This window comes from Lonchura striata, chromosome 3, assembly GCF_050655825.1.
Source record: "Lonchura striata isolate lonStrDom1 chromosome 3, ASM5065582v1, whole genome shotgun sequence".
NCBI classification, from domain to species: domain Eukaryota; kingdom Metazoa; phylum Chordata; class Aves; order Passeriformes; family Estrildidae; genus Lonchura; species Lonchura striata.
Genome location: NC_140705.1, coordinates 10,442,903 through 10,456,274, shown reverse-complemented (window position 1 = coordinate 10,456,274; position 13,372 = coordinate 10,442,903). Strand labels below are relative to the sequence as shown.

The 13,372-nt window shown below is 37.6% G+C and overlaps 1 long non-coding RNA gene across 1 annotated transcript in view; it reads right to left on the bottom strand.

The window, feature by feature from the left end:
- Nucleotides 1-13,372, bottom strand: part of LOC146767789 (uncharacterized) — a 114,281-nt gene that overhangs the window by 53,122 nt on the left and 47,787 nt on the right. The gene's annotated exons all lie outside the window — the stretch shown is intronic.

The window sequence follows — 13,372 nt, the reverse complement described above, 5'->3', positions numbered from 1 at the left end:
AAATGCTCACCAACAAAATTCCAAGACACTAAAATTTTCATAATTCTTTGGACTTTTGGATTATCAGATGGGAAGAATATACCGATTTCTGTTTTTATAACTACCTATAACAACCAGAATTAGCTTACATTTCAGAAAAAAATGAGCCATTTTAAAGTATAAAAATGGCCTTTATGGTTTAAAAAATATTAGTATAATTTATATCAGCATCTTCAAAAGCTAAATAAAAAAAATCAGTCAAATAAAAGAAAAAATTAACAGAACTTTGATTCCAAAAAGCAGATTTTTCCAATAAAAAATTTATTGTTAAAAGTTCCTGTTCCACTTAAACTTTCATTTTTTTGATAATAAGAATAAAAAAAAAAACAACAAAAACTTGCTCTTTTACTTTAATTCTGTCACCAAAAGTCTTTTTCTCCAGCATTTTTATAGCTTGGGATTTTTTGTTGATTTTTTTCCCCAAAATCTCCAACTCATCACCTTTCCTTTCAGGAACAATAGGCTGGTACTAAGAAGAACAGAACAAAGAGGAAAAAATCTTCATATCTCTGTCTCAGTTAAGCAAATAATTTTTTTATTGGACCAAATTATTTGGATTACCTTGTATAATCATCACAAGAAATCACTTGGACAGTATTTGTGTCTTTCAGAAATGTCCACAGGGATAGATGCACACTTACTTGCATAGCATTGAGGGAAGGTTTACATGGCTTTGGAGGCAGAAGCCGCCATTCTGTAGCTCCACTGAAATAATTTCTACTTATTGAAGGTACCCACAAGACTCTAAGATTTTGTCATGTGACTCACAATAGACTCCAAGTACACCTTGTTGATACCATGCAGTGCTGATCCTTTAGTCAGAATAACACTTGCTGCAATCAAAAGAGTCCATAATGTGCTCTGTCTATGCTGTCACCAGAATCAACTGAATTTGTCATTCCTAAAAGTAAACCCCATATTTATCTAAACTATTTGTTCAGACTTTTGTTACATTCATGTAAATATTAATTTCTTATAAAGAGAATTCTGTACCAGACTGTCCATTGTTTGGTTGGAAGGTGAGGCCAGGTAGACCAGTCTACAGCTGTCTGAATCATCTCATTTCTGCTGTTTGTTTGCTGGCACAATATTGCAATTCTTCCTCTGTTCTGGATGTTTCCCAAGATTTCAGGACTTATTAAAAATGAACATCTGTGAAGCAGAGATGTCCTCAGCCAACTCTTTCAGGATCCTTAAATGCGAGTTAGCCAAGACAGACAATATAAAAATGTTTATCCCTAGCAGATCTCTATTGTTTTCTTTCAGTACTGATGAGCTACGAAGGTGATAAAGTATGTTACAGTATATATTTCCAAATGGAGATGAGAAACCCTTGTTACTTCTGTCTTTTTTACTTCATCACTGTCAGTATCATCTGCTTTCTCTAGCATCAAACCTACCTCCTCCCAAAGGTTTCTTCTGTTCCAAATATCCTTTTCCTTGTTCTGTAACCAGGGATTTTGTAATAAGTTTTATATCTAATTTATAGAAGTTGCTTACAACTATCTCTATTTTTTTCCTACATGTCAGATATTTGGGAATGATTATAGCCTTGTTTATCCACTGGACCAGAATTTATTTTAGCAAATTATATCCTATGAATGTGGAGTCAAGACTTACCAGCCAAATAATAAACTTTTGCTGAGGAACTCCCTGCTTTCATTTAGATTTTTATATCTCCAGTTTTCCTTGGAGGCAAATTTATTCATCACTTCTCCCTAACTTCCACAAAATTTATTCATCACTTCTCCCTAACTTTCACAAATGTGCTAGTTGTTGGGACAGTTCTCTTTTAATATATTAAGTTACATATTACTTACAATCAGATTGTGATCATCAGACCCATAGCCACTAAAGGCTGCTGCACATTGTTTAATTCATTTATATCCATCAGAACAAGATCCAGCATAAAATTACTCATTGTCAAACCCAGTATGTTTTGTGTTAGAAAACCATCATTTATCATCCATCATTTTTAGAGGCTTCTCTACCCTCTGCACAAAGTGGAGCTTCCATCATTGCATCCTGGATTCAAGTCCCTCATGACAATTATTCTTTCTGTATATTAAAGACAGGTGTTGCTGTGGCTGGATTCAGTGGGCTGTAACTAACTCACATTAGTGCACGCTCCTGGCCTTTCTTAATTAGCGTAGATTCATGGCCATTCAGGACTGCACATTTCAGGTCTCCCTCTAGACTCCCAGTGCTCAGAACTTCACCTCACCATACTCAACCTTTTTACTCTTCACACATTTTTCCTGTGTTTTTCATGTTGCTTTACAGACAGCTTTACTCATAGAGAAAGGAAGATGGCTCTTTCTTGCATTAATGAAAAACATATATGGAAATTAACCTGTAACACATTTTACATCTCCAAATGAGTTACTTCTACTCACAGACTTAGAGTCCTTAAAAGACTATTAAGATTCTCCCTCCAGCCTGTGGAATAACACAGGCTGTTAGACCCACTGCTTGTTACTGGGTCGAATTTACTCCTGATTGAAATATTTTAAGGGGACTGATGGTCCTGGTATTGATAATGAACATTTTGCACCAACTTTATTTCCATTCCGACACAAAGGATAAGACAAGAGATCATGTTGAGAAAACTTGGCATTATTTCTTTAAAGTTACATCAGCCAAAAGTATGCCTGAATATTTTTCTATGGATTTACCCTGCTAAAGACCCAAAGTAACTAGTTTAGATTAATTATATCTCTCTTCTGTACATAATTTTAAGTGTGAACCATAAATTCTACATCATGCTGAAGATTCCATCCTCTAACAATATGGTGATAGACAACAAAAGAGTTCCTTTGCAAATGAGTAACAGTATGAAATAAAATGTGAATTATGAAAATAATTTATCCTAGATTCCCTTTAGTTTTTCTTAACTGGCATTGCCATAATTCACACGAATAATATTTAAATCATAATATAATTGTATAGCAAGAGCCTTGGATTCCTACATTCAAAATAATTTATTTTTTTTAAAGCTGTGGAATTGTGCATTGGAACAGCATACATATTTGACAGCCTCTTAATCTAAAAAACCTGCAAAAATGCACCATTTCACAAGCTGAAGAGCAATTTTCATAATTATAATTACACAGAAGCATTCACATAAACTTGGCAATCCCCTTGTAGGCAACTAGCTCAGACTAAACTTAAATTGTTAATGCTGCTTTGCACTGAACCAAGCCAAAGCGAGCTGTGATACCTGATTTTGCTAATAAAGCTGATTATCTGAGATAACACCGACAAAACTGCCAACATTTGTTGCAGATACAAGGTTCACTAAGGGTAAAATCATATATTAAAAATCTCCAGAAAGAAAAAGCACTGCTAATGAACATTTGCCATGTTGGAAATGGTTATGTCTGCCCTGCAGACAAGGTACCGAGACCCTTTAAACACAAGTTAGTGCCACCAATGAGGCAGCAAGAAGTCATCTTGCTTTAGCTGATGGCAAGCAATGGGGCCAAGCCAGCCACCATGAACTGGAGCAACGTGAAGGTGTTCGTGTCATGAGCACATGACTGCCTTGTGCAGCCAAAATCTGGGAAAAGAATGACACTGGGAGCTCCACGCCAGCTCTCCGTGTCTGCGAGCACCAACAAAGCTGATGTGATGGGCCCAGATACGCTGGCTGGAGAGTCAGACTGCACTACAGGTTCAGCACAAAACATCCAGAGCACTCCAGGGAGTCTGGCTGCAGTTATCCTGTCACGGGACTGAGTCCAAACCCTAATGCTATCCACACTTGTGCTACGGGTAGGAGCATGAACTCCCTGCCCACTCCTCCCTGCTAGAGCAGGTCAAGACAAAACCTAAACATTTGCAAGGCTCTGAAGCTCTGTAAAGCTGCAAAGCTTTGGTATAGACTAAGTCTAAACTGCTGTTTCTGTATAACAAAATGAGGCACAAATCTTTGGTAGCAGTAGACTTCAGGTTTGAGACTGTTCTAGACCTGTTCCTGTTGCTGCCCTCATCTGTATGGTAATGATGCAGTGTTAAATCCCAAGCTCACAAGATAATGCAAGTACAAGTCTATCACAACGTGTCAAATACGCTGTTCACTCTGAAAAAATTGCATTTTAATTTCCTTTCTCACACATGCAAGGAGTCTGACTTGGCTCTCTAAATCAGTAAATTTCCAGGGAACTGAAAAAAAGTAAGCAATGGTTTCAGAAAAAAAAAAAAAGAAAAAAAAAACAAAAACAAAAGCAAAAACCACAACCATACAGCTTTCATTTGTACCCTCCAAACAGAGCAAATCAAGATCATGGAGCACTGTCAAATTACTTTTTTTTTCCTTCTTCTCAGTTAGAATAGGTTTCGGCACTGATTTTGGAAGGAAAAAGGCTACGAATGAAAAAAAAACTGATGCCAAAACTCATTTTTTAGATTAAAAGATCCTAAGCTACAATACATGAACTGTGTTACCAAAAAGAATGTCCCAGACAGATTCTCTCTATAACAGGACAACATTTCCAGATCCTTTTCTGACCTATATCCATCGTGGACTATATCTACTCCTTTTCTTTGCGTTGCCATTCTTCTGAATTAGGCTGAAGTAAGGCACCTTCCAAGCAGTTATATTTTATTTGAAAAAAAACAGACAATCAAAACTTGTGCATGTTGTTTAGTTTTATTGTTTCAGGATGGTACAGAGGCTGTTTCTAACATGCAAGTCCTCAGATACTTCTCAGTGTCACTAATTAATTTAATGGAATTTCATTAAATTCAATTAATTTTGTTTCATTGAATGAAACATGAATTTTACTAGAATACTGGTGTTATAATATACCTTAAAATAATATATAGATGCTAACATTTTAATTATTTGTATGATTTTCAATACCTAGAATTACTGCGTAATACCACTATGAAAACTGTACTGCACTTTTGAAGGAGATTGCCAAGGTATGTTTTTGACCTGAAGTAATCAAATCAATGAAGTCCTGAAACATGTGCCATTATCAATAGCTCAGGAAGACCTCAATGATCTTTAATCCCCAAAGATTTAGTCATTCTGCAAGTATCTCTCTGCTCCCAGACATGCAGTTCTGCTCAGTGAGGCTGCACTTCTAGGTGAGCAAGAAGTCATCATGTTGGTTAACAAGCAGCTGTGCTGTAAAAAATGCTGAAGTGGAATGAAAAGAAAAAATTGTCATATGTTCACATATGATAATCACGCAGCGGTGTCATGGGAACACACACCTGCACGCAGCTGGTACTTCTTGACCTGCCCAAGACACCCCTGCTTGTCACAGGGCTGTTTTGAATGATGCATGGGTCAAGATCTGGTTGAAGGTCTCTAAACCTCTCGAGAGCCCTTAAATCACATACCTGAAATGCAGCAGCAGCATTCTAATACTACACATGATCTAGCTGAGTGATTTCCATTTGTGGTGATTTAACTAAATTCAGGGCAATTTCAATTTGTGTTTTCCTCAGCAGGTTCATGGGGATTGCAGAAATAAGCCTTCCAAAATGGGATAAAACAATTCTGAAATCTGTTTCAAGTAAATTAATGTGTCTCATTGCATGAAAAAGACATTTTTAAAGTTCATGAAGACAGAACTCTTTGCAGAATACTGTTGGCTGACCTTCGCATGCTTCTTCTACTCTGTGCCCCAAAAGGCATTATATGCATGTAATTTCCAATATGGGAACAATTTGAGTTGTAATTAGGCAAATCTCAGAAGGTTCCGCCACTGATTTCTTCATTCTTTCAATATTATTCTATAGGACACACCAAAAACATTACATTAGGTTCAAGCAGGAGACAATTAAGAAAACTTTAATCCTGTTACAAGGGTATGTAAACATATCATCACTTCATAATGGTGTTATTATACTTTACATATTGGGCAGATGGGTTGTATTGGTATTCTGGCATTTAGTATTGTACATGCTGTCTCCAAATATAACTTGCCATATTAACAGACACATTTCCCATTACAAGACCCACAGAATGATGCTTTTCTGCTATAAAATGTAATAACAAATCTGTCAAAAGAAGTAGTGACAAAGTTAAGAGACTGGAACAACTTTTTTCAATGAGCCTTTCGTTATGATGAAAAAAGTCAACAGATTAATATTACATTGAGGACAGGTCTAAAAATATATAATTTTAATTTTAAAACTCAGTTCTATGATGAGAGGAAAGCACCACTGTCCTTCTTTTATACACAATATTTTTTAATTTTCTTTTCTGGTTTGTAATTTATGTGTAATTTCTATATCATTCATAAATACATAGTGTAAATATAAAAAATATGTCTATGAGCTGCATACATGAACACATATATGTATGTGCATTTGTGTGTAAGGCAAGGGATATATAGGACCCATTACTATAGGCACAAATTGAAAGTCAGACCTTTTGTACAGTTAATACAGTTGAACTGAAAGATATTGTTAATTTTATAATATTACTCAACATTCATTATTGTAGAACGCTTATTCTTTAAGCTCAAAAAAGACCATTTCTTCTGCAAATTATTATAAGAAATAAGAACAAAAGACGCAAACTAAATGCATACAGGTATTATGTTCTTTTTGTCAGGTATCAGTTACTATAATACCATAAAATATAATCTTTCACCTTTACTTGAATTCTAAAGTGATTAATCTCTCAAGGTATCTATTTTAAAACAGGATAATATTAAAAATCAGCTTACTTAAAAGTGGAGCATTTTGGTATCAGCATAAAATTATGGAGTAGCATAAAAGAAGAAAATTTCAATCACAAATTTTGTGTGAACCAAATGCTTACAATATGGAACATGAAATTGGCAGTGTTAGTACCCCAAATTTAGGATCTACTCAATGGAGCTTTAACACCAGCTTATATTCACTACTGTGTTTATGGTTTTAATTTTGCAAGAAGAGCACAAAGATTGATTTGGGTCTGTGAATGATAGAGGATGACTAAGAAACTGCAGAACAGGAGAAAGGATCTTGATGCCTCTCTTGGCATCACTTTCCTGCTGCCAGTAATCAGAGGCATAAAGACTTCCTAAGACAGAGATTATTTCTTCATGTTATTAGCCTTTGAGTACTCTTTTTCCATGAATTCATCTAATTGCTTTCTTAAATTCACATAAACTTTCAAGATTATAAGTGCCGCACTTAAACTATGTGCTGTTTATTTTCAACTTGCCATCCCATAACCTTCACAGAAGTCCCTTCATGTTTTGCTTTATGATAAACAGTGAATAAACATTCCCCATTCACTAAAATCATGCCATATCTGGTTCCTAACATACCTTCTACCCTCCTCAATCATCCAACACACTAAATTAGCGAAACTGCATGTCTGAGGATCTGAATGTATTGAAGTCTAAAAACTAACATTCCCTGACTGCTTAATTAGATTGTCTTTTAAAGTTCAAAGTATTTTCACTTCCTCTCTGAAAGAAATATATTTTTCTAAACTACTTCAGAAAGATGGGCCTCTGTTGGGTCTGTGCTGGGGGGATCAAACTACTGAGAAAACAGATAGCAAAAACAATTAATAGCACCACAGCATGGTTTTAATTCAAGGTGTGTAAGGCAGATGTCAGTTCATTTGTACAGCACTTGTATATGTGACAACTGTCAAAAATACTTTTTTAGAAAGATAACAGGTTGTGTAGATTTAACAGGTGAAACCTCCTCTGTAGCAGGCATCCTTCGGGCATAAACCAGGCAGTGACTTAAACAATTCTCTTCTTCCTCCTCAAGGTGAATCATATCACAGAGCTGGTATTTAGGCACCACTAGTTAAAATAATCTGATTCTCCAGCTGAGTCTGTCAAAGGCAGTGTGATGGTAGCATTGGAGACCCAAGACAGCACAAAATGTTGCAAACAAAGGAGCATGTCCTCCCTACCAACAGAAACACAACACAAACAAACAAACAAAACCTGTTACTCATTAGGCTGACACATGATTTCCAGCTTGAAAAACAAAAAAATATTCTTTTCAATTTTCATTGTTGAACTCTGACATGGACTGTCATGTGCAATTACACTCTGTAGGTGTTTGACTGAGCATTATTTCTATGCAAAAATAAAACACTTCCTACCCCTACCAGCCTGGAGCTTTGCAGCTTCTCACTTTTTTTTTTTTTTGTAATACACAGCTCCAAGATGCATATACGACAAGAGTCTTCTCTTCATTGTTTTATTTGCAAATGGGCTCAGGCTAAACTCTTGACTGGAGCAGAGGGAGTATGGAAGTGATTAAACTTTTGCTCTCATTCAGGTCTGTGGCCGACCATAATGTTGAATTACCAGATTTGAAGAGCAGAAGCAGAAGGGAAAACAGTTATTCCCTGAAATGCTGGGGACTGGGGCCCCATGGGTGTCATGGAAAAGATGTGCTCTGAACTCTGGTCGGCAAATCACTGTTGCTTCCTCTGGGCTCTGCTTCAAGCCAGTTGGTGTGAGCTGAAAACGCAGATGAGTGAGATGAGCTCTTCTGGAGAAGATATTTTTTGGGTGTCATCCATGTACCCCTGCAGCCCAGCCTGTCTCCTTTCTCATCAGTGGCTCCATGTGCCAGAGGTGCTTCCTGGCATAAAGTCTCAAACCAACCAGCATCAAGCCACTCTGGAGGCCAGGAGCAGTGTATTATCTCTCAGGCCCAGACTTCTCCATAGCTGCAAGTCAATGCTATCAAACCTTTCCTTTCTGCTGTCTCAACACCCACAGTGTTGTCACCCACAAACACACACAGGATCCATCAGACGAGTTTTCAAATTCAACTAAAGAAGAGAAAAATTAAAGAAGTGCCACAGTCAGATGGTTAGGGAACACTGGTGGGAAGGTCTGGCAACCCAGATTGGAACCTCCTTGTCTGTCCAGGTTATGGAGATGTGAGAAGGTAAGGACAGCTTAGAAGCACTATCCAAAGTTTCAGACTCTGAGAAACCACTATAATTTTTACCTGCCTTCCAGTCCTGGTGGTCACTTCGCAAAAATAGAAACTCAACAGCCAGACTTTATCATGTTGTCAGAGTAACACCACGGTCAGGTTTTACAACAAAACCACAGCAATACAGCAATAACCCAGTCATCTGAGTATTTTGGTCAACATAAATGCTTCTGACTGATAGCTACAGGCAGCTGCAAGAACACAACTTTCTCAGGCCACAATAGTGAAGTAATTTTGGTGAGTTTTTTTCCAAACAGAGTATACGACCATGATAAATGTTATATACATTTAGGATTTGGATAACAGAGGCATATACTGGAAACAGATCTTAATTAGGATTACATAGTCTGTGAGATTAACAAATGCTGAGGACTTAATGAACCCACAATACTAAATTATTATTCATTTCATATTCAAAGAATTAGAAATTATCTGGCCTGTGACAACAAACATAAGAGTAGCCTGTAAGAATTTCTGTGTACAATTCAACAATGTGCTCTACCAACCTTATATTAGATTAATTCAATTTAAATTAGTGGGGCTACTAACAGAAGACAACACACATATGGTAAAGCTAGGAATTATTAAATATTGCCTTAACACTTTTATACCTGTTCATAGGAATATTGAGAAGATATTAATTTGCAAAACCAACCAAATATCTCACAAAATCTTCCAGATCTAGTTTATCTAGTATGTAGACTTTTATATATTTGACTTTCTAGATTGTTGTTTCTAGATTTCTGCAGCTTTCTTATTTTTTATGCACATGTAAAATTGTATTGTCTAATATTCAAGATTCACATTTCTTTGAGTTCTTCTAACTTCTAATTTTTTCTGCCTTGCTCTCTACTTAGCAAAAATACAAATTTTAAAGAGCATATATTTTATAAAATGTAATCAATGCCTGTTTTTTTCTTACTTCATGTGCTTTTTACATCACAGGAGAAGAAACAAGAGCCTCCCTGTTGCAGGAGGATCTCCGACACAATGACTAAATCCCTAACAATAAACTAGGCAGGTCCAGGCCCTATTCTCTGGCCCTGTGAGCAGAAGCATGCTGTCACAATATGGCCACATGCATTTATTAAACTCTCCTCTAAAATAGGGATGTTATATCTAAACCATCTTTTTGATTGCCCCTGGCCCAGGGTAACTGGACCAGGAACAGTACAAGAGACTTTCATTAAGCCCAAGCCAAGTCCATGCCAAGGCCAGCTCTGACATTTTAAAGTCAGCATTCACGGCCAAGACAAGAGCTCTGGCACCACTGATGTGTCAGTACAGACACCACAGAGGGATAATTGCCCAAGAGAGATGGGTGACTCTTGGGTGACAAGAGAGATGGGTACCCTGCAGCCAACACTAACATGAGTAGTCCCTCATGTGATGAGCAGTGTAGGCTCCCTGGGAGTGCTGTACCTGGAGCTCAGGGATTCCTCTGCCCTTGGCGTGCTGTGCCCTTAATCCCAGTCAAATGTTATAAACTCTTTTAAGGAGGGTGTAACAGCACCACAACCTTGCTGCTGTCCCAGTTTATTTCTTGGTCAGCCCTGCTGCTCCCCCTTTCCTCCACAGTGCCCTCCAGCCCATGCTGCTTCCTTCAGTGCTCTTCCAGCATCTTGGCACCTACAAACTTAGGCTAACAAAAAGCTGACTCAAGACAAAGATTAACAAGGCTGATCATGTTCACAGTGCATGGGCACATGTCCCACTGAAGCCATGAACCACAGGAAAATAACCAAAGAAAGAATACATTCCAGCGAGATTCGCATCTGCAGCATACTCTATTAGGGCAACATTGTGAGATTATGTTTCTAACAGTGCCTGAAATATCTGCTGCTGAAAGATAGATTCATATTAACAGCATGTGTCGTTTGTTGGGAGCATTGTGATAAAAACAACTATCACATTGCTAGATGTTTGATGCTTTATAAAGGCTATGTGTCATGCAGCAGTCTTATGTCATCAGTGGGAGAGATTGAAATGATACTTCTTGGCTTCAGAAAGGCAAGCCTAGCACTTAAACTGGAAAAAATACAAAGTCACAGTATTTTACAATGTACTATCTACTTTCTTGGCTTTATTCTTCAGTCTTCCCCTGTCTGCAGGTGACATCAGTCTTTTGCCAGCTTGCAAGGCCACTCCTGATGAAAACAAAGCAGATGAACCTGTTGTTGATGCCACTTAGGGGTGTCTTGCCAAGCTCCTGACATATTTGCACTGCCCAGCCAGGGACCATCACCCCTCAGGCTAACCTGACAACTCTGTTGAACCCTGCAGCTCAATTCCCACTCATACACCTCAGAGGGCCAGTACAGCATTTGAGGACAATACAGGGACTAATGAATGTGACTTTCCAGCAAGCAGGGCTATTTGTGTGCTAAAAAGATGAGTTCTGGGTCCTGGCTACTGCTTGTGAGCCTCAGCACAAATGACTGGAACAGCCCATGGAAGAGCAAGTTACACCACCTGCTTCCTTCCTCTTTAGTCTTTTCCTGCTGCATCTAGCACTTTTTTCTACCCCTAGGAACAGTTTCAAGAACAAGGAGAAGTAGGACCTTCCACTCTTTCCCCCTTTTTGCAAACAGCCTGTGGGGAGGATTTTTTCAACAAATAGAGATGTAGGATACATCCCCATGCTAAAGAAAATCTTTTTCTACCAAAGCTTATCTTATTCACATTTATTTTGGTAGTAGTAAATAATAATTCTGGCCTCATCATTAAATTATTTGGTTTGCTAATCAAGCGGTTTGCTCACAGGATTATTAAGTAATGATGTTAGGTATTTTTAACACAGCAAATTACTTCTCCAGGGGTGACCATTTTAGGACTATCTTTTCTATAAGAGCAGGGTAGATGTAAAGCTTAACTCACTGCAATGATTCCAGCTGGTTTTGGATCAAGAACCAGCAGCCCTTACAGCAGTCAGGCCAGGCAGAAAATCTGCTGAGGAAAGTGCTTTCAAATTAAGTGTCCTCCCAAGGACTGAAAAGAAGTGCCCAGTAATTTTCTTCACAACTACAAAATATTACCACTGACAAAGGAAAGTGGTGAGATGGAGCACTTGTTCAGAATAAATCAGAACTGCCTAATCCCTAGAACAGCTCACATTTTTCATTTTGTTAGCCATATAAGATACTTTTGGATCAGATACATTCTGCTGCCCAGATGTATCTCAGAACCTAGGTCCTGGCTGCTGCTCTTCACCACGCCACAGCTCTGTGCCATACGCGATTTCACGGTTCTTTTCCAGCAATTAACATAACACCAAAGGGCAAGGAGGGGTTGTGGCTGAAAATTAATGCTATAGCAAAGGCCCATTAATCACAACTTTCTGCACGCCAAATTAACTACAGAAGGTAGTGCTGATAATATGACAAAAATTAACTACAGAAAGCTGCTAAAAAAATGTAAACAGAGCCTAAGGTTTTGGAACATTTGCCTTAAGGAGATTTTAAAATAAGAAAACAGTTATTTTTGTTTAGAAAACAATGTATCAACTTTTTTCCTATGCAGTATTAGAAGATTAGCTCAACGATATCTTAGAGAATTTTATTTTCTGATTATTCATTTTTAACCAGAATCTAATCTGTGATGGAAAAAAATTGCTTTCATTTCTGATGCAATCCTGCTGCCTACAGACATGCATTTATTGCTATTAATGAATAATTATTGACTACTAGATGTATGAGGGTAGGAGAGAAAAAAAAAAACAAACAACCCCCCCAATATAATTAATGGCACTAGTTTTCAGTTAAAAATGACAATGTCCTTAACACTTGACAAGAGACTGTATCTTCTGAATAATGGAAAAAATCACTTTGCGGTTTTTTGCTGAAAAAAATGCCAAACACTTTTGTTCATAATCCAAAAGTTGCTGAAGTCTATGTAAAGATCTGGACTTTGGATCACATTGCAACTTTTCCCAGAAGGATTTCTTTTCCTGAGGTGGAATAAAGCAGCCACAATGTATAAAATTAGCTTATAGAGTATGCATAAAGAGAATGGGCTTATCTCTGAAAAGAAACCACACAAGGCACAAAGGACCTTTAGTTTGCAATTTCATGTTTGCAAAAATTTCATATAGTAACTAATAAACAATAGCATTTCGCCAAGTGGAAGATTTACACTGATTCTTCCAGGAAGCCAATTAACATTTCCAAGGACTTTGTGCAGGATTCATCTGCCATAGTTTACATGTCTAACATTTAGTTATCTAAGTCTGAACTAATCCCTACATTCCCTTTAGGGTCAAAGAGAGAAGGAGCCACCTCCAATAAACTATTTATTTTATCCTACAGCTGGCACAACAGTCAGGGCTGTGTGCTGGAGATACCTAATTCTCTGGGAGCTCCAGGGGAATATTTACTTTTTCAGATACAACCTCAGGTCTGTGCACCTG